A 21228-nucleotide genomic window follows, 5' to 3' on the forward strand; every position below is an offset into this window, starting at 1 on the left:
ATTTAAGTGATCAGTCACAGTGAGTGGTGACCAACAACCAAGCGGTGAGAGAAGGTGAAAGGATACAATCTCCACAAAGAACAAGAGTGGTCATATCTGCTGATTGTCTGCTCAGTTATAGATCGTTAATGCATTATTCGAAAACCCCACAAAGCTCATTTACTTGTCATTTAAAGAGACAATAAGATTATCCTCTAAAGTTGCTTACTGTCTTCCATCAGGTAGCACCATTGCTACAAGGAACATGCAAGGCAGGGATCAAAAATCAGAATGTGAACATATCATGAGAAATACTCCAACACGTGAAAAGTATCTGTAGACTGTTGTCCTACACAGCTTGATGTCCCACTTGAGGAACAACTCAGAAAGGGACATAGGGAAACCTTTTCAGTAGGTCTATATATAAGCATATCGTGGACCATTTCTTGCCTTGATTCCTCTTTCACTGCATATGAACACTGCAGCAATGGTCTCACTTCTGAAAATAAGTCTGCAGCACAGAACCACCTTTGCAGCTGACAGTAATGCCTATGTGATGAGGTATGTAAAGTCCCATGCTGTACTGAAGGGAAAAGGGCATTAACCTAAGCTTTTGTGATGCTATTTGATCTGTACAACTCTTTTTTTAGGAAAGCAAGATATTGTATATCATTAAGGCCATGAGAAATTTGATATTGTAATGCTCAGATGTGCCAATAAAACAGATTTTGCAGGCACCACAGTAAGTTACTTTTAAACTAATCCAGTGAGAAGAGTTATTTGTTAAGCATTAATAAATACAGCTTGCAGAACAAAATCTGATCCTTTAAAATAACACTGATGTAGCAGAAGGAGAAAGATATTCATTGTAAAAGCAGAAAGGTTATCAAGTTCTACTTCACAGATTGAACAGACAAAGTACAGAGAGCAAAATTATTTTTAAGACATTGAGATTTTAATCATTACTAGAAGAGTTCAGTAGGTTTCCCTTGTTATTGTACTACTGCTCTGCTCTAGAGGCACAAGAAAATTACAAAGCTGGAGACAAAACTGGAAGATTTCTTGCTACAGTGCCACTCCAAATGTATACAGAAGGCTTACAATCAGTTTGAGTGAGCAACTGAGAAGGCAGAGGTGATAAAAAAGTATCCAGCAAGAAGCTGCCAAGGTGTCTCTGCAGACAAGAGATTCCTGGAAGTAAACAAGCAAAAGCTTTACAGATATTGGAGATACCTGTAGACACACAGACCTGGTATGTCTATAGACAAATAGGTAAAGTTATAAAATTAACTTTTAAAGTGCTCCCCAATCATACTGTGAGGTTTTTATACTTGTGTAGATGTAGGTATTTATGTAAGGCATTGAAAGAGCTGGCCCTATGGATTGAAGCAAGCTCATTTTTCCATGAGGGTACTAAACCACTCTATGATGGTCTGAACCTTTGGTCACTGTTAGTCTTAACCGGATTCGTATCACAGTTGAATGTCAATAGGCTAAATGGTCCTGTGGCTCATTATTAATCATCTAAAATTGGAGTTTCATAACACATTATATATATACCACTGGTGGGATGTGAGCCATGTTTAGCTAGTAGAGGAGCTTCTGCCTGGCAGTTTGGAGATGCTTATGAAAGCTGAAGGCAGGCAAGGAGAGGTGCACTCCTGCGCAGGTGGTTATTTTTGGGGAGTAACCATCTGGAGGACAGAACTTAAGTGTTGCATGTAAGCACGATATTGTTCAGTAGTAATCACCTGGCCTGTCAACTGGCATTTATCACTGATCTGGTGGTAGGACTGTGGGGGGGGATTCTGTAGAAGTACTGGATCAGAGGACAGGGGGAGAGGAAACAGGCGCCCTGGCTTTTGGGTGTCAGTTGTCATCCTGCAGGAAATGAAGGCTGGAGATTCCTGCTTTCGGCAATTCAGCTGTCTCCAACTCACAGCTTGAAAGAAGTTGTGTAATGAATGCAGAGCGAGTACATTCTGCTCTCTGAGGAGTGAGTGCCCAAAATGTGCTTGTCTGGGAGTTAAATTTGCGTGTGACTTGTTCTTATGTAAGGGTTAAGAGGTAAACTGTGTAGTCAGTGTGAGCCAAACATCATTGTTTTAAAAAATCAATTATCTGCAATTATAAGGCCTACGCCAACAGTACCTTTGCAGTATGCAGAGCCTTCCCAGGTAGCACAGCTATTTTTATTGGCAACCTCCCCTCCCCCAGCTCTCTGTACAGAGCCAAGTTTAGAGTCAGCAAAATTACTTAGAACCAGCACATTTTATCCCCAATAGGCCAACCAACCACAATTAAACTGTATTACCATACATTAGGCTTTAAAGGGGTTCCTTTACTGCAGTATATAAAAGGCTGTAAGGAGAGACAGAGAGGGAAAGAAGACAAACATTTCACATGTAATGGGTTAAAGTCCTCCCCAATGTAAGTCCATTGACTTCAGTTGGCTGGGGATGAATACAGACAATTCAATATTTAACAATCAGCAACTTTTGCTTAGTTGGCAAGAAAAGGAACAATTTAAGGTCCAGAGCCTTCCCTGTGCTCTTTCTGTCTTCCTGAATCTTCACTGGGTTGCAGTAGCTCCCCGCTAACAGGAACGACACTCTGCAGGGTTGGCTGTTGGTTTTTTTCTGCTGTGGTGCAAGATTACTCCTCGTGGTTTTATGGTGCAGCAGTAGACTTTAATAGTCACCTGAGACAATTATTCAGATACTGTATTGTGCAGTAAGATTGCTTTTGAACAGCTGCAGAAATACTTAGCAGAGACACACTCCCTAAAGCCCCAGGATGGGAAATAAAAACAAACAAACCACAGCAGCAAGACAAGCGTCTGCATCTTACTCTGTCTTTTAGCTTGTAAAAAAAAGGAGTTGTGTAAGTGATTTAAAAGTTAATTGGGACAGGGACCATTTTTCATTTAGTGGTCCATATAACGCCCAGTAATAATAGGCTACAAATTCATATTCAGTCACTACCCAAACACAAATCCTCTCTGGGCAGAGTTGTGACCCAGTGTATGGTGCTTTGCCAGGCAATTCTCATTAAAAAGATAAAGAGGTGATAAGGTAGGGATGCAATTATTCTCTCCAGTAGTGATGATGTTCTTCGGTGCAATCCCATTTACAAAGAACATCACAAAATCATATGTTCCTCTGGTAGAAATGGGCAATTTTCTTTCTCATAGCTTCAACCTTGCCATTCTGACGAGTACTATGCCTTAACAAAAATACCATTTCTTCCCCCCCCACCCCACCCCCCCAAGCCGTGATAACCAGCATGTCTCTGTTACACTCTGTTGCAACTAGTTAATTTCCCTGCCATTGCAATTCTAACTAGTCCTGGTGAAAATCTTTGGGCTGATATAACACGTTGTGGCTTAGCTTGATGCTCTATGTTGTTTTAAGTCTCACTATACACAGGGATATTCAGCTGCACTGTCTATTTAGCTTGAATAAAGAGGGCTCATAAACACATAAAATTTTATGGAATCTCTTAATAGCTATCTGGTCATCAAATCCTGCCTCCAGCTCTGGACTCAGGAGGCTCTGGCAGTATAGCAGAGGGAGACAAGTACTGTTGCTTAGTTTGGTCTCTGAGAAGGATCCCTGCTTCTTTTTTGATGCAGATGGGCAGTTGGCAAGGGCTCAGTAGGCTCTGCTAACCCCCTCCTCCACTGCATTCTCTTAACACACAGTTTGAACATTGCCTCAGCATTTTTCTCCCAGGATGACCCTGCAGGCAAAGTCAAGCTGGGACAATGTTTTGTGCTAAATACAGTGCATGAGATGTTGGGAATTTAGTGGCTGAAAGACTGCTTGTTCACTTTTTACTGATGTGTGCTTCAGTGAAGTTGCTCTTGATTTATAGCTGGATAAGCAAAATCAGAATCAGACTCTTGCTGCTCATTTCTGTGGGAGCAGGACTGGGCCTTCCATGCTCTTGTGCTCATTATATAGCTCAGTATCAAGTCTCACAGCTTTGATTCATAGAGTTCTCTTTAATTTGGTACATGCAGGCTTCCAGACTACATCACACAGCAGCAGGATAACAATCCTCAGGAGAGCATTTCAGTTTGAGAAATTCATGAAGAGGGTGACTTTGCTGCTTACTTTCAATGACACTTGTGGAATAGGAAAGAGAAGAAGTGAATGAAATGGAATTGCCAGCCTGTTTCAAAATGTATGCTCTATTATACAGGAGATGACAAATAGCATCCTCAATAACATAGTTCTGGTAGCTATGCAAGTTTTTTTGGGTTGTTGTTTTATCCCTGCTGTAATCTGTCTTTTCACATTTAGGGCAAGTTTTTCTTACCTGTGCGCAGGGCACACAGGAGCTCTGAAATACTGCCTTGTGCCCTTCTGCAGAGAAGGTATCCACAGCCCTTGCCCGGGATGGAGATAAGCATGAGGAACAGAGCCTCCTTCTGCCATGCAGCAGGGAAAGACCTTGAATTCACCCCTTTCCTCCTCCCATCTCCAGCACTCTGACCAAGTGTTGAATTCAGAGCAGGAGAGAAGTCGTCACGTTGTGAGATGGTACAGATCCAGGGCAGGTCACTTCCTCATGGAGCAAAACCGTGTTTCTTCCTGCTGCTTTTCTGAGCCATGAAAAATTGTATGTGCCTCCTTACATGGGAAGGATTGCAAAGCAATAACCCTGCCTTCTTTCGGCAGGAATGAGCGAGACTCCTATTGGCTAAGGCATTTTACTATATATTTGGGTATATTGAAGCTCAGGGAAAAATACGTCCTTGACAGTAGCTATAGTGAATCATCAATATATGTGTACATATAAAATGACTGTAGGAGCTCTGCAGCAAAAGAGGATGAGAAAGTGTTCCTAAAAGAAAAATAATCAGCTTCCCTCCGAGGATAGCAGGATTTTGCCCCTTTCCGTGGAAGACTGGCTTCCCAGCCCAATTGCTACACCAAAAGTATTGGGAACTGAGCTCTTGATGCTCTTTATTCCATCCTAATTTCCACACAGATACATATTTGCAAGGGGCAATATTGGCCTCTAATGGTAGCATGAACTGTCTTTGTACAGGAAAAATTGCTTTCTTGTGAAGCTGAGTAAGGGATTTTGGTGGGATTACATTTTGAAGAGAGTTGGAGAAATGTGATTGACCGTACCCTAAGAACAGAACAAAGCAAAAGTACCTGACATACACCCTCCTCCTAGTCCATGCCATATTGCACTGGCAAAAGTGTGCCGGAGTATGCAGATCGTGACCTAGACTTTTAGCTCTAGTGAAGTAAAGGAGCTACAAGAAGCCACAAACTCAGGATTTCCATACAGTGAGGGACCCATCAGATGATCTTACTGACAAAACTTGTCAAAAAGTTGTTCAGTAGCAGTCATAGTCATGCCTTTTGCATATTTTCTTCCTGAAACTTTATAGCCCTTTTGACTTCAGAGAAATCATCTAGGAAATGGATCTCCAACAGAAATTTTTCAAAGCGTTCTTTAACCCTTTTAAGGCATGTTATGTGTGTATGTATTTTTATGTTTTGTGCTGTACTGCTCAGACTCAGCAAGGGATCATGAAGAATAATGATCTTGCTCAGCTGTGCACAGTATGGAGCACTGTACATGCAGTCACACTGAGGCCAGTTATGCAGTAGTTCATGAGATACAAACAAATAGAAGTTGATTCAGTAATAATAATATGGTCCATATTGGCCAAGTTCAATTTGTAATGCTTTGTACCGAGTGGAGAGTTACCTGATTAATCAGATAACTAAATCTGAGGTTGGACAGGCAAATGACAATCTTCTTAAAAGAGCAGATGATACTTAGTATGTTGCTCCTGCCCTCCATATTCCAAGGACAGGAATAAAAAAGCTTGTTATACCCCCTCAACAATGACCTGAATGAACTACAAGAGGGGTGAGAGACTAACCAGTCAATGACGACAACTCAGTTCTTGGATCCCCCCGTGAAGCATGACAAAAATCTTGCTGCAACAGTCACGTACTGTCATTTGCTGGGAAATGAACTAAGATCCTGAACTTGTTTCAAGAGCCAATTGAACAATTAATTGTCAGATGATGACTTGGCCGCTAGCCATCCTGACATTATGATAACAGGGATGAAGATTTGATGCTCAGGTTCTACCTTGTGGGCTTCATAAATGTCTCTGTGTGCGGTAGCTTTTGGTCTTTCAGATTGTGATCTGAAGTCTGCCAAAGCCAATGAAAAGACCAACTACTGTAGACCTTGTGTTCAGTAAATGTTAAATATCTTTTTCCAGAAAACTCTGTATCTAAATTCAGTGAAGTTCAAGTCCACGAATCATACACGGTCCTTCTAGCTCCATGTCATCTGGACTTCAGTGACCTAGAAACCAACAACTGTCTCACTTCAGTAGCTCTGTTGAAACCTGTTGCTGAGTACCTCGCCCAGGTGTTCACAGGGTGGTTTTTATTACAAGCATCTGTTATAACACTTAATCCATCCTTATCGATGGGCAGCCCTTTGAAGAGGAAGCTTCAGATGCTGCGCTTACTCTAGGATGGAAGCCAAGTTCTGTCCTCTCTTGCACTGAAACTGACTTCTTCCTAGGCAAGACTGCAGGATTTGCCCCTTAACTTCATAGCAGTTACATAATTAACTTGTAACAGAACTATCCCTAGTTTGGGGGTGTAGTTTTTTCCCATCCTTCTTTCATTTTCCTCAGCTGTTAGCACTGCACTGCATGACGCACTCAGTCACTTCATTGACTTCCCAGTCTACAGCAATCAAAGCTAACGGCTGTTCAGCAGCATAAATGAACCCCTTTATCTGCCCTGCATAACCTTATAACCCAAGGGCGGATTCTAGCCCCATATATTTAAATTAGGTGTATGTTCACCATTACTCTTAGTTTATGTTTTCTTTAAATCTTTCATGAAGTTACTTCAGTTATTTGATCCTGAATTTTCAGGTGCACTGTTTCATTTTTAGCCTCTAAAAAGCCCCTCTGAAATTGTGCCCACTCTACTTTTGAAGGCAGTTCAGGGGCTCTTATCACTCCTTCTTCCCACTCAGTATTCCCTCTACTCTTCCTGTGACAAGGCAGATAAATTGATATTAATGCTACATAAGGGAGGTCAAGGGCACATTACAGTGGCCTGATTTGCCTGAATGTGGTCTTTCTGCTACTGGCCTTCCACAGAAGGTCCTGTTAAACTCTGTGGACATTCCATTAATTCTCTGAGCATCAGCACAAGTTTCCTTCCTTTACTAAATTTTATTGAATAAACAAGCCACCTAGAAAGTTTCATGACCTTTTACCATATGTTCAGAAACACATAAAATGTAACTATTGCTTAATGGGCTGGTACTCACTTGAAGTCAAGTCCTTTGACTACCATTCTTGCAGAAATAAGAGTAGTTGACTTGTTTCTTCCACTGCAATAGACCTGATCCAAATCCTATCGAAGCCAACAGATTTTTTTTCTAACTTGTGGGATATGGTTCACATTCAGCTTAAGTGGCTGACAAGGATTTCAATTATTTTTATGCTTTTGAAAAATAAGCCCAGTCACAAGTAGTGGCACCTCCTTTAAACCTGAATTTTCCCAGTGATAAAGAAGATTCATAGAGTGGATGTTGAATGAGTAGGGCCTATCCATAGTTTAACTCTCACAAGTGCAGAGAGTGATAGCAATGGCATATATTTCCTAAGAACTTTACCCTACAACAGCTAGAGATAACTTATCAGAATAAACACTGATGGGACAAAGTTTCCATCTAGTAAGTCTATGCCAGCCAGGAATCTCGACATCTCTTATAAAGCAGCAAACTTAATTTTTCACTTCTGCGCTTCTGTGCAATAGTTTTAACAAAGAATACTGGTCGGCTCTCTGTGTAAATTCCTTAGAGAATCAAAGTTCATTGTATAACACTGGAAGGAAGGAAAATAGTATTGTAATGTCTTTCTGCAGAATGAGTGGTGGTTAAAATGTACTAGCCTGGGGTCTTCTTCGAGTCTTTTATCAGTTTGATTTACATATCGGCAATGGTGGAGGATTAGGACAGGTTGTAATGAAACGTGGTTTAATTTCTCCACTTTTGTTGAGGCATCGATGCTCTAAATGTAGCATGCTTTATTAAAAATAAGTACTATTATTTGATATTTTAACTGGAGCAGTAGCTGCATGTTCCAGTTTAGCTACATGCTTTAAAAGAGTAAGATAAAAGTCAGACATGTCACACCACCTAAAAGTGGATGTATATGCTTAACTGTGCAATTTTATTAATGTCAATAATGTGTATATTGTACACAAATTTAGATATGACCATAACTCATTTCAAGATTCAGGATTATGCTGAAGCAGTAATAATTTTTTTTTACTTTTACTACTAGTTTAACAAGCAATAAGAGAGGGTGGTGGGAAGATTCAAAGGCTATACTTTATACATGCTGAGGCCTGATTATGTACTGCACAATCTAGTGATGATTCCTGTTACATTTATGGAAATACCTGAAAGAAACTACAGAGCAATTTGGGTAGAAGGTTCAGCTATTTATGGAAGCTCCCTGTGTTGGCCTTATGGGGACTGGGTGAGTTGAATTTCTCCCACAGCACTTAACTTCTTCCTTAAAACCTGCAGAATTTGACTCGTGCAATTCAGCATTGTTGATTCTTGTGATCATGTTGCAAGTTCTTTGATATTTGATGTTTTTCCTGAAATCCAAATCCTTCAGGCAGGTGAATCTGTGGGAATTTCTCTTGGTAATCCTTTGTGCTAATAGGGGAGGAGGGAGTTAAAAAATGTGGCTGAGTACAGCCTTAAAGGTCAAACCAACAGAACACATAACTGAGAAACAATGCTCTCATTTAAAAAAGGAAAATCCATTATAAATATTTTCACTTACAGACTTTGCTTTTTCTAGACCTGGATTTTTGTTTGCGTTTTTTTTTTTTTTAAATTGGTTTACTTCCTGAATCAGTTACTTTGGCTTTAGCTTGGGTCAAAGGTTTGGCAATTGTTTCCCCTCATTTTTATTTTAATTAGACTATCCCTGATTTTTATATTCTCTCTTAAAAGAATATTAAAAAACTGCAAATTCGGCAAGGCCTACTTTTCTGGTCAGTACAGAGTGCCCTCACATCACATTGCTCTTAATGGAAATTAATTGTATCACGCCTAAAGACCTTGGAGCAATTTTGTAGATATTAGATTCTTAGACATCTGTGGTGTTTTATTATTGATTAAAGAATGAGAGGAAATCTCATGGCTTAAGACCTTGTGCTGGGATTTATGAATTACTTTTTTTCCTATGTGACCCTTGGCAGGTCATTGAATCTGTCTTTCAGTTTCCCATCCGTGAAGCAGGGAATAATGATGATTTTCTGCTGCTGCTCTTTGTCCATCATGCCTACTTAAATAGTTCGCTCTTTGGAACAGATCTTGTTACTTGCTAGTGCAAAGAAATCTCATTCTGAGTTAGGATCTGGAGCTGTAATACAAATAATTAATATCAGCATTAAACAGTCAAAGGTATTACATCCAAGATGCATTTGGCCTGAGGCCCACATAGTTCTTAAAATGATGGATTTTTAATTGATTATTTGGAATGAGACCTTTTCTCAGAGTAGCTAAATCACTTAAGACCCACGCACGCTGGCTATATTTAGAGGCGAGGAGGTGGCAGAGTAATTCTTAAAGTTCTCTGTTTCTAATAACCCAGGTGAGTGACAGTCTGTGAGTGCTGCCTCTTTTAAAACAAACATGACTCACAGCCCCCAGGCGGCAAGCATGTGCAGGTTAGAAATTGTATTGAACTGTCCACATTCAAGAAACAATGGAATACAGCCATAATCATAAACATTTAATTTAATAATTTCAGGTTAGTACAAGAGGGTAGGCATACTAATAGCTTGGCATCTATAACAGCAAAATGCAAAAAGGCTGTGTATAATCTGTGTGGGGGGTTTAAAGTGAGTCTGGAGTAAAAAAGGCAATATTTTCATCCAGCAGCACACCCTGATGCTTTCAGAAAGCAGAGATGTAACTGGAGTATCAGGCATTGTTATGAATTCTGCATAAACTACATCTTTACAAGAATAAGATTATCTCCAGCATCCAAATCAAAGGGTAAATGTAAATGGCCTTCGAGGTGCATTGATATTTAATTCTCCTTGAAACGGCCCCCCGCGTATATGGCTGTTTCCCAGGCATTTCTTGTCCCAAACAATTACTAGCACCCAGGAATGATCTTTCTCTCTCTGAGAGAGCGTACATAGCGAAATGAAGCTATGTCCTTAGAAACTGCCAGGGAGGTGCAAAGGAGGAGTACCAGCCTAGCCTTTTCACATCTGGGACCAAAGATAAAAATAAGCAGCGAAACAGGGAGATGCTGGTTTCCCGGTGGGAGTAGACTATTGCTGTCTTCTTGAAAGATGCTTTATGTTACTTTTGCTCCTGGGGACAGTGGGCCCAAGTGATTCTTATTTTGTGTCCTAAGCTTGTCACTGACCTCAGCACCCAGCCACGTTGCACTGTTTTCTGTGAGATTACCCAAGGCAAGCTTATCACTGGGAATCGAAGACAGTATTGCCAGGAACTCCCACTGATGCAACAGCTTGCTTTCATCACTGCAAAGTTAAAAGCAGACTTTGGTCTTAACTGCAATAACAATGCTTGGCCAGGCTCTGGAATACCTGCATCTTTGTTCCAGCCCGTTCTCATTAAAGAAGTTAATGGCTACATGAAAAATGAAGCCAGTTCTAACTACTTAAGGTAGTTTCACCAGAAATTAGTTATGCTCCTTCTTCCTCTTTTTTAATAGTTCTCATGTTTCATTTCCAAGAATTTGCATTCAGTGAGCATGAAGTGATATTTTTGTGTAGTTTGCCAGTACTTAGTTCAACACACGTAACAACACTGAAAAGAAGTTAGGTCGAAGACACAATGCAGAGGCTTTGGTTCAGAATTTCCTCGCCTCCTTGCTTCCTTTAGAGCAAACACAATACTGATTTTGTATTTGCCTCCCGGTTCTGTTTCTTGGCATTGAACCCAGTGACAGGTGAGAGCTAGGCATAATACCTGCTTAATGGCAAGAGCACACTCAGCTCTGCTACTGCTAATGAAAACTCCTTATGTCAAAAAATCAGTAAACACTACTCAGTGGTTTTGCACCAGATTAGGAATCTGTGCTTTTTAAAACGTCTCCATGTGGACTTGATGGAGCTGACAGCCCTGGAAAATAAAGACCCAGCACCTGTAGCAAGGAGTTGGTAGTGGAAGCTGTTCAGTGTCCTCCCACCTATCTGCAAACGTGTCTTCAATTCTGACCCACTTTACTGGGTGGTACCTCATGTAATCCTTTGTCTTTTTAAGATTTATGTGTGTAAATAACTCTACAATACTTATATGTAATCTCTCCATCAATGTAAATAGGCAACCAAGCTCTGAAACTACCAGGGTGTACTAGATATAAGGTTCATCTCGTTCCTGGGGGTGTTGTCCGGGTTAAGATCAGCTTATTAAAAGTACGGGAAGACTGAGAATTAGTAATAAGTGCAATGTGTAGTGGTTTATGTAATATCTCTTTAACTGGCAGTAATTCCTTCAAGTTATTGCCTAAGATTCAGATTCTGTTCTGCTTTCAGAAGTTCCTTTATTTCCACACCACTACAGTTAACTATTTATTTGCAGCTAACCAAATTGTACTACTCATTGTCTTTGTCAGTTTGGGCTGGTCAGTTTACAGTTGCTAAATATCTGAAGTATAAAATTTAACATCTTTTCCAAACATTTGTTGCTCAAAATTAGTAATTCTATATATAATTTTCATTGTCTGTGTAAATATCCAGTCTGTCTTTGTATCTTGTCGAGTTCCTGGCTTCCAAAAGAAATTAATTTCAAAGTCCAATTATATGCTGGGTAAAAAGGTACTGTTTTTTCACGGTTGGATTTTGTTCTTCCTAATGGCATGGAATTGAATTTGTCTGCTGATTCTGTATTATGAGACAGTGAGAAAATAAGCTCCCTATATCTTAGTTACTGATACACACTTTCAGGATTATCTGTTTTATAAAGGACAGTCTTATTATCCTTATTTAAATAAGAGACAACAGTTTCAGGGATAGATGCAGTGATTAGCAGATGAATCATACTTACATTTCAAGTTAATATTCTGGGTTTTTTTCTTCCTTAGTACTTGCTACTATCACAACCAACTTCCAAGAAAGGCTTTCCATCTGCTGCTTGTGACTGCCCACTTTACCTGCTATAGTGAACCCTTCTCTCCCAACCACACTGGCTCCAAAGTGCAATAGAAACAGTGGAAGATTCCTATTGATCGCAAAAAGCCTGTAAAGAGGTCATGGTGAAGTGCACTGTTAAAGGGACAGTGTTCTTCTCCCCCCCACCCCACCCACCCCCGTCTAACTCAGCCTGGGAAGATTTGGCACCATTTCCAGATTGCTTCAGTCTCTCTGCCCAGGATTTAGTTTTATTAATATATGTAGAAGTATAATACACAAGGTGACTTTTTCTCCTGAACCCGGGATTTCTTTAGTGCCTGTTTGTTCCCATCAAGTTTCTACTTAATAGGCTGTTGCCCTGAGTTGTGGCTTCTGTTTTCTAGAAGAACTAACTTGCTTCATTTGTCTGCCCCCACAATCCCATATAAGCCATTAGTTTAATCAGTCCAGCTCTTGAGGAAGCTGATAAATCAACAGTAATCTAAACCCCAGCCTCCCTTCAAGTGCCAGCCTATGTCAAGGGGCTTTGGAGTTCATGCCATTCTGTGTAATGATCTCTGCCCTGGGAGGGTGGAGAAAATACAGCTTGATAGCTGATGAATGTTTGAGATTCTTTCTCCTTCGGAGCAGGATTGTGATTTTCCTGCATTTCAGTAACATACTTAAAAGCTAATTTAGTCAGTGGTGGTGGTTAGATGTGGATGCTTGACCACTAAAAACTGAACTGGCAAGCTACACGCTCCTTTCTCCTTAAAGTCACTTAAGAGAAGGGGAAATGATTATCTAGAGTGAGCTGTCAACCTTTATGCCAGCTTTCCTCCTGATATGATTTATAAAACAGCTAAGATAACCTCTGGGGGGGAGCTTTGCAATGGAAATAGCAAGTGATTCTTATTCTAATGAACATAACACTGTCACAAGTTTAAAGTTCAAATCTGAGGTACGAAGGTTTGGGGGAAAAAAAGAGCCTGTAAAATATGAATGTGACAGCATATGTGTTCCTTGCCTGCACAGTGTATGAAACGGGAGAAACAGGCAAACTTTTTTTTTCTAATGAGGTTTAAAATATTTTTCAGTCTTTTATCGGGCAGAAGTTCCTCAATACTGGTTGGGGGGTTTTTTGCAGGTTTTTTTGCTTCACACTCTCCCCATTTGAGACGAGGCATTTTCTCAGAGCAAGTTGTGCACCCTTTGGTCCTTCAGCATTGCAAAATGTACTGTCACAACTGGCACTCATTAAATAAGCCTTTGTTGGTAGCTGCAGCCTACAGGCAGAAGGCTGAATGGACTGCAGGAATTTAAGCTCCTGGAGGAGACTTGTCCTGACCAGCATTTAGAAACACCAAATAAGGATTTATTGGAGAACTTATTTCTTCCCATTCTGTTAAAAAAAAAAAAAAAATAAGGAAAAGAAAGAATCCCATTGCGGGGTATCTGACAGCTTTCATTGATATCTGGCTTACTTCAGAACTACTTTAAAAATAAAACCAGACCCTTTTCTAGAAATTGTTACATGCAAAACAAACAAAAAACCCCAGAAAGTTTATAAATCATTGGCGAGTTAACCTGCCCCTGAAGGTACCCAGCATATTTCTTATGATGCAAGCTGTATGAATGCAATTTAGATAGTCAGTGAACCACAGTATGTGCAGGTTAGCTGAGGCTGATAGCTTTTCACTGTCTGGTCAGTATCTTTCTGTCTCAAGGCTAGAGTTGCACTAGATCCTTGCTGTCAGCTGAAGTAGAAGGAGTCAGCTGAGTAGAAAAGGATAGTGAGCTAGAACTTTAAGTCAGCTGTACAAACACTTAGGGTAATTCTGCTTATTAGCCTTACTTTCTGGAGGTATATCTTACTCTGAAGACTTGCATTAGTAGGAAGCTCACACGTACTAGCTTCTGGGTGCGCTGCCCGGTTGGAAGTGGCGTGCTGGTGTCCTCGTGGGGTTCACGAATTCTGTGTTGGTCTCTTCCTCGATGGCCCAAGCACCCCTATGCAGGTACAGAAGGGGACAACGTGCTTGTGGCAAACCCTTGCTCAGTGGAAGCATGAAACTTTTCAGTGGGACATCAGTGGAATGCTTATGACCTGGAAGCAATATTGAATGGATCAGAAATCAAAAAAATCCATTCTGCTGGTTTGGTACAGTTTGTGTGAGTTGTACAGAAGGTGTTCACAGTCAGTAGGAATATGTGCCACCGCCATGCACTTGCTTGCTGTGGAGTCCTGCCGTGCTGAAGTTCCGTAACCAGAAGCAATATTAATTTGATCCCCTTATTTCTCCTTCTCGCCCAAAAGCTGTGTACTTACCAAAAGGTACTGACTAGCCTGAAGACATAAAGAGTTAAAAAAGAGGAAGTGTAAAGCTAAGTTACATTTTCCAATATGACGCGTGATTGCAGCTCACTTTACTGTGTTGTGAAAAACAGAATAAAGTCTAAACTACTTTCAAAAAACCAAAACCATGCTTGGGCAGTATTTTCTTAAGCCTTATCTGCTTAAGTAACTAACTGGTGGGACAGAAGGTAGATAAAAGAAAGCTGGATCTCCAGGAAACCCCAACATCCCCTTTGAATTTTAGGAAAAAAAAAAAAAAAAAAAAAGGAACAGACCCTATCACACTCCACCTGTTCCCAAATGATAGACACTACCCCAGCATTAGGATGTTCATATTTACTCTGGGAACCAGACTGCATATGGGACCTACCTGACATTCAGGGAGCAGCCAGGTACCCTGTCACTCTGTGGCACAAAATACACACTGAGTGGGGACAATGTAGCTCAATAGTTCTATCCACAATAGTGTCTCCTGGGATATGGTCAGTGCAGGTTTGGATTAGGGAATACAAAAGCTCAGTATCACAGCTTGTTGAAAAAAATCAGGAAAAGACCAGAAATTATTTCTCTTTGTTTTTCAGCAAAGTTTGAATTTCCACAGGGGAAATAAAATCAGCAATTCCTGACAAATACGAAGCTTAGTATCAAAAAAACTTTGAAGGTAATAAAAATAAGCTGCCTCTCTGTTTTCCATTAGCAGGTGTCTGAAGTCTTGTTGGCTCTCTTACTGGCACAGAGAGATGCTAAATGCAGTATTTTGCCACCATCATGGGATGATTTATCTGTGGAATATAATTTTTTATGCAGCTGTTATACCTCAAGTGGTAAATAAGGCTTTGTCTGTGCTCCAAAATTGTGCCACTTTAAATATACCACCGTAGTTAAAGTAATACAACCCATTGGTTGTTGTTACAGCCCTGTAAAACAGCATTCAGTCATGTCGTCATCCCTGTATAGCAAGGGGAGGATATCTGTGGTGATTTTGTACTGCATTGCACACTGAAGTCTTTATCGGTGTTACAGTAGCAGCTAAAAGGAAAAAGGCAACCAAAATGTTACGCTGGCAAAGGTCTTGAGTACAGATAAGGCCCAAATCAGAAAGACTGAGCAGCTTCAGGTACAAACCATGTTTTCTGTGGCCAAGGGTAATGGTAGCACATTATGGGCTGTATTAAATATCATTAATGATGACAAGAGTGTGGCAAAAACATTTCACTGAGGCAGTAAAATATAAGGTTTCTGGCAGTAGCATCAGCAGCCTTATCACTGAGCACAGAAGAATTTCTCAGGATCCAACTCTTGTGCAGAATAAGACCATTTTATGTCTGCTAACTATCAGAAGTAACAGTGTCACCTTGTTATGAAGCCGCTCCTGAGAACTGAATAGAAATCTGTGCCATTGTAAAAAATTGCTAAATATCTTGCAATACTTGGAGTATAGTATTTGTTTTCTGATTTCGAATAGGCAGGGAAGAACAATCCTTGCCAAGGGATCCAACAAGGTTTACAGCTTGGTAAGGCTTATTCTAATGCCTGATTTTGGAAAAATCAGATTCACTTAAATTAATTGCATTTTTGCAAGGCAGAGCAATTTAGAGAATGTCTGCTTGGAAAAATTCTGTGGGTTCAGGACAGAAGTTATTCTCCCAACAAGACAGACATCAACATAATGCTCAGTACCGGTGACAGAAAGGCTTTAAACGGTGTGCCCCACACATCAAGCCCATGATCTGATTGACACACTGTTGGATATTTTGAAAAGGCTTCTTTTGTTTTCCCTCCCATGTTAAACTTGGAATGGCTTTGATTTCATCCTTATATAAGTAGAGTCATTATCTAGGACCATAGCCTCTCCTCTGATCTTATTTAGAATTCTTCATGTCTATGTTTGGCCTTGCTGTTGATTTGCAAGAGGGCCACAAAGTCTCTATATCATAACTGAGCCACCTCTAGTGTGGCAAATAACATTCCCTGCCTATCTGACAGAAACATGCCAGACTTAATTAGCAACAGACAACGTTTTCAAAAGTGACTAGTTAGAGACATCCTGTGAAAATTGAGACTCTTGAAGACTATCAGGTTGAGCCTCTGGAAACGCAATCACACTTAAAAAATCACAAATAAGTTGTTGAAAAACAGTGCTCTGGTAAGATGCATTTTGAACACACTACTATATATCATAGCAAATATATTAACAGATACTTTCATACACATATTCTGAAACCTAACTTTTACTCTTTCCCTTATTCAATGCCAAAGACTTGAAATCCTACCTACTCTTGGTTGATATATTCCACTTTCTCCCGCAGAGGAGGGCAAACTCTGCCAGACCTACTGAGGGTTACCTGCAAAATCCAGAGGTGAAACACACTATGGACTATGAGAAGAAAGAAGTTTTAAAACTCAAGATTCAAGCGTGGATCTGCTCAGGATTTCACAACCCCATGAAAGCATGGTTGTGTGACTGCCAAAATCTTTCACTGTGAAAAATATGTATCATGATTTCATCACCAAACTGGAAGCAGCGGCCACTTGCACAGCACATACAAGTGCTATACAGCTGTTTTCATTATGGATCTCTTGCTTGCTGACCTGATTTCAAGCGGTGTCAACTCAACACAACACTGTCAACTTCTCTGGATGATTAGAAAACATTCCTCTGAAGTATGTGAACAAACGTGACCTGCAAGAACTGCGTTGGAGATTATCTTACAAATGTCTCTGCAGTGGGACTCTATAACTATGCTACTTTTTTCTTCTGTCTGCTGCCTGAATATTAACAGTTAGTTGCAATCATATTAAATAGCTCCCTGACATGTTTTTCAGCGAGAAGCATGATTCTTTCCTCTCGGAAAGAGCCAGACCAAGTTATCTGCTCTATCAACAATAAGTAAATGTAAAATCTGATTTGAATTCAGTGTTTATTTTGATGTAGTGAGGTACAGTAATGGGAGAAATAAACTCATTGCAAGTCTTCCATGGAACATGAACTTGAAATTATGGAAAGGCACCGGAGCCAAAGGTGCCACCCTCATCCCTTGAAATACTTGCCAAATATGCTAAATATCTGCCTGTATTTAGTAACTGCGTATTCCTCTGAAATCTCAGTTTGTCTGCCCTGGAAAGATTGTTGGATTTGTAGCACCGGCATCGTCAGAAGACTCCCTTTGCACAGAGCCTACTCCATCCCCTCCCTGCTCCTAAGCATGCACTTAGGTGGTTAAAGACACGTAGGCTCTGGAGCATGTGTCACTCCTGACTTGAAGGCAGTGCAGCCAGCGGGCGCTGTGGGAGTGGCGGACAGCAAGGCAGGCAAGTTTTGCACAAGTCTGGCCTGACAAGCATGAATCTGCTGGATTTTTGCTAATCTGGACCTATGTAGTGTAATTGTTCGATTTTTAAAGAGCTGGCATATTCTAAGAAAATAAATTCTCACCAGCTTCTGTTTTCTCACATCTTTCTTTACCTCGCCATCCCCCTCAAAGAAAAGGCAACAAAACTGTAGAAAGGGAGAGTGAAGAAAAAGGTAGTGATAACGAAAAGTAGTCTGGGAGCAGGCTGAAGAGGAATAATGATACAGAAATCTCAGTTCCTGCTGCTCTCTGTGGAGGAATAGTAAGAGTGTGCAGGGATAGAAAAAAGTAAATAAAGGCCAGGTTAAATTGGAGGTAAGTAAAAATAGCAGCAGGATGGAGAAATTGAGAGGACGGGGCAGAAATTATAGCAAAAGAAAAAAGGTGGAGACTGGAAGGAGAAGGTGGAAGCCAATGTGATTTCCTTAGTTTGGCACTTGGGTTTACTAGTGGTCTGTACCCCTACTTCATCCGCTCCACACTTTCCATGCTCTGCAAAAAGTAAAGCTGGGCTTTACAGAAACTCTCATTTCATGGCAATTATCCCCAGAGTAAATCCAGCTTGTGCTTTGAGATTATTAACAAATTTTATTTTTTAATTAAAGACTATTCACAATCCAGGCGATAAAAAAAAAAAAAAGACCGAACAGATTTGCACAGGTCATCCGAAGTTTAACACTTACTATTTTTAAAGTACTTGTCTTAAAGTCTTACTGTTCTCTCAAGTATGTTTGTGGTGTTTTGTTTGGGAAAAGGGACTGAAGGGAATTGTGTATAGCAGATAGAGAGATACCGTGGCAGTAAAAACTAAATATAATCTTCACTAAAACTCTGCAAAGTGCTGAGGTGTCGGTTCCTGTTACATGTATGCAGACTGATTTCTTGGGCCAATTCCAGGCTTTTTTCGGTTACAACCTGAGGTTTTCCCTCCAAACTTGATGCCCACTGTTACAGTTGGAGAAAGGCAAGCCTTTTGGTGATGTGGCCGTACCACTGTTAAGCAGTGTGGCCCAAGTGGTCCCCTTGTGCCTCACTGGGCATGTAGGGTTCTCCTTCGCCATTCCTACTCGGCCAGAGGAACTGGGTGAGGAAATTAGGGTGTCCCTATGCTTTTGTTTTCCTGTCAGATCCCAGTGTGATAGCCAAAACCTGGTTTGCATTCCTCCACCTTCATCTCTTCTGCCACAAATACAGTTACTTGATGTACGTCTCACTGAGAGATTTCATATCTTAAGATCTTCAAAAAGTCTGTCAAGGAGAAAACAATAGGGAGGAAAGCTGAGAAACTCAAATGTGGTTTTAGGTCAATGTGTAGTATGAATGTGACAAAACTTTACTGATGTACAAACACTTATGTATCTAATTGTAAAATGTGAACATCTAATACCAAACCTATTTCATTATCATTCCCTCTCTGTCTTTCTTTTTGAGTTTAGCCTTTCTTCCTGCAACAGTATCAATTATTTTTCAATAGTGTCTTGCATCCCATTCTTTCTCATCTCTTTTTCAGTACTAGCCTTTTCTCTGCTAAATCATCAAAGATATTTTTGTTCTTTTACCTATTGTGGCAGAGTCTGTAAACACAATCTTACAAAGAGAATTTCTAAGTGTAAGCATTTGTGATGCATTTGCACTAAAAGCTTTGAATTGCTATCTTTGATAAAGCTATTTGGTCTGATTATATTGTTTTGGAATCACACATTCAAGTGCACCTCTGAAAAATGAATTTTTCAAAATGTAGTATATTGCATGTCTCAAAATGGGGAAGGATTATTTTTAAATACTGTGTCATCCATGTAAACAATTCTATTTCTATCCTGAAATTCACACAACCAGCATTTAAGAGTGAAATTTAAAGTCCAGTGTTTAAAAACCAAAACCTCCTAATCTTAACGATGTATCAAATGTAAACAAAGTTAATAATTATTATTCTGGTTTTCATTCTCTTAAATTGCTTCCATGCTTTGAAGACTACATGGACAGATATTGCAGGTGGTTCTTGTATTGAACATGACAAGCATTCTGCGTGAGCCCTGAATAGCAGGTGTAACAGCCATTGATGGTTGTATATTTTTAAGCAGCAATTGAAAACAATATTTCCAAGTACAGATTCACATCTCATAGACTGGAATTTAGGTGGGAGTAACTATACTTTTGGAAATTCAGTGATGTCTTTAAACTTCCATAAGTAGTCAGGAAAAAGTGTATTCAAGTTATCAAATAGCAGAGGCCCAGAAGTAGAGCCAACTATAAAGTTACGCTATGTATTGATCTCGGCATTTGAGGCATGGGCAGGTGTTCCCTTCATAAACCTTTGCAGCTGAAGGCATCTCTACCCTGGGACAGACATCACAGCACCCACCAATTCCATCAGTGGAAAGGATTATGTAAACCTTCTTTAATCTGTTTCAGTCACAATCAGTCAGGTTAAACACTAACTGAAGTTGAAAAAAGTTGATTGACTAGGTTTAAGTTGAACTTAATTACCAGGGGTTTTTTCACCTGCTATGTTCAATGGCAAGACATCCAGAGAAATGAAATATAGATGCTGCCCACACTTACAAGTTAACAAAATACATTTTCTTACTCACACGTCATCAGTGCAAGCCATTGAACACCCTCTGAGTCATAATGTCTACTGATTTTCAAAAGCACCTTCCTGACGGAGCTGAGCACCCTCTACTGAGAGTGTCAGTGGGCCTTTCAAATCATGCTTCTGCAATGATGATTCCTTAGCCATATTCTGAAAAATCTTTTTTTTTTTAATAGCAACATACTGATTTCATTCTCCACTAAGTTAGTATGTTTTGTCCCTCTCCTTTTTCTATTTATTAATGGTTTTAAAACAGGGAACTGAAGTGCTTTTAATAAAAAAAGCATGCTTGGTTTGAAATGATAGCCAAATCACTTACAATATGTAACAGACACTAGTCTGTCTTGTCTCCAGTAATAAATCAGTACCATACATGCTGCCTTCTGATATTTAAAGACAGCTCAGGGTACTTCATTATAAGCTGTACAGTGGTTTAATACTGTGTTTTACTCCAGCTAACTAAAGAATGTCTGAGAGAGAATGAGCGAATCCAAGGTTTCTTTCTCTTTTTGCCTATGTACAGTGTACTTAACCTCTCCATTGCATCTCTTTGAAGGACTGTAGGAAGAAAGTGCTAGATGGATTCAGTGACAACATTTAGTACAGCATTAGTGAAACCCATAAGCAATCAGCTGAGGAGTAGGGTTGTGTTAAAGTCTGGAGGTATCAGTGCCGGAAGGTTGGTATCTGAGTACATCCCACACCTTTCCTGTGGCCCCAAGCAGCCATAGCTTTTATGGACTGATGTGAAGACTG

At 40.1% G+C, this 21228-nt stretch overlaps 1 long non-coding RNA gene across 1 annotated transcript; it reads right to left on the bottom strand.

Moving 5' to 3' along the window:
* Positions 1–9184: 9184 nt before the first annotated feature.
* LOC126047867 (uncharacterized) lies at positions 9185–12291 on the bottom strand. The gene is made up of 3 exons (XR_007508722.1): positions 12106–12291; positions 10460–10577; positions 9185–9439 (listed from the first exon to the last, which is right to left on the bottom strand). It is a non-coding gene; the product is annotated as an uncharacterized LOC126047867 (long non-coding RNA).
* Positions 12292–21228: the final 8937 nt, after the last annotated feature.

This window comes from Accipiter gentilis, chromosome 18 (assembly GCF_929443795.1).
Source record: "Accipiter gentilis chromosome 18, bAccGen1.1, whole genome shotgun sequence".
Taxonomy (NCBI): domain Eukaryota; kingdom Metazoa; phylum Chordata; class Aves; order Accipitriformes; family Accipitridae; genus Astur; species Astur gentilis.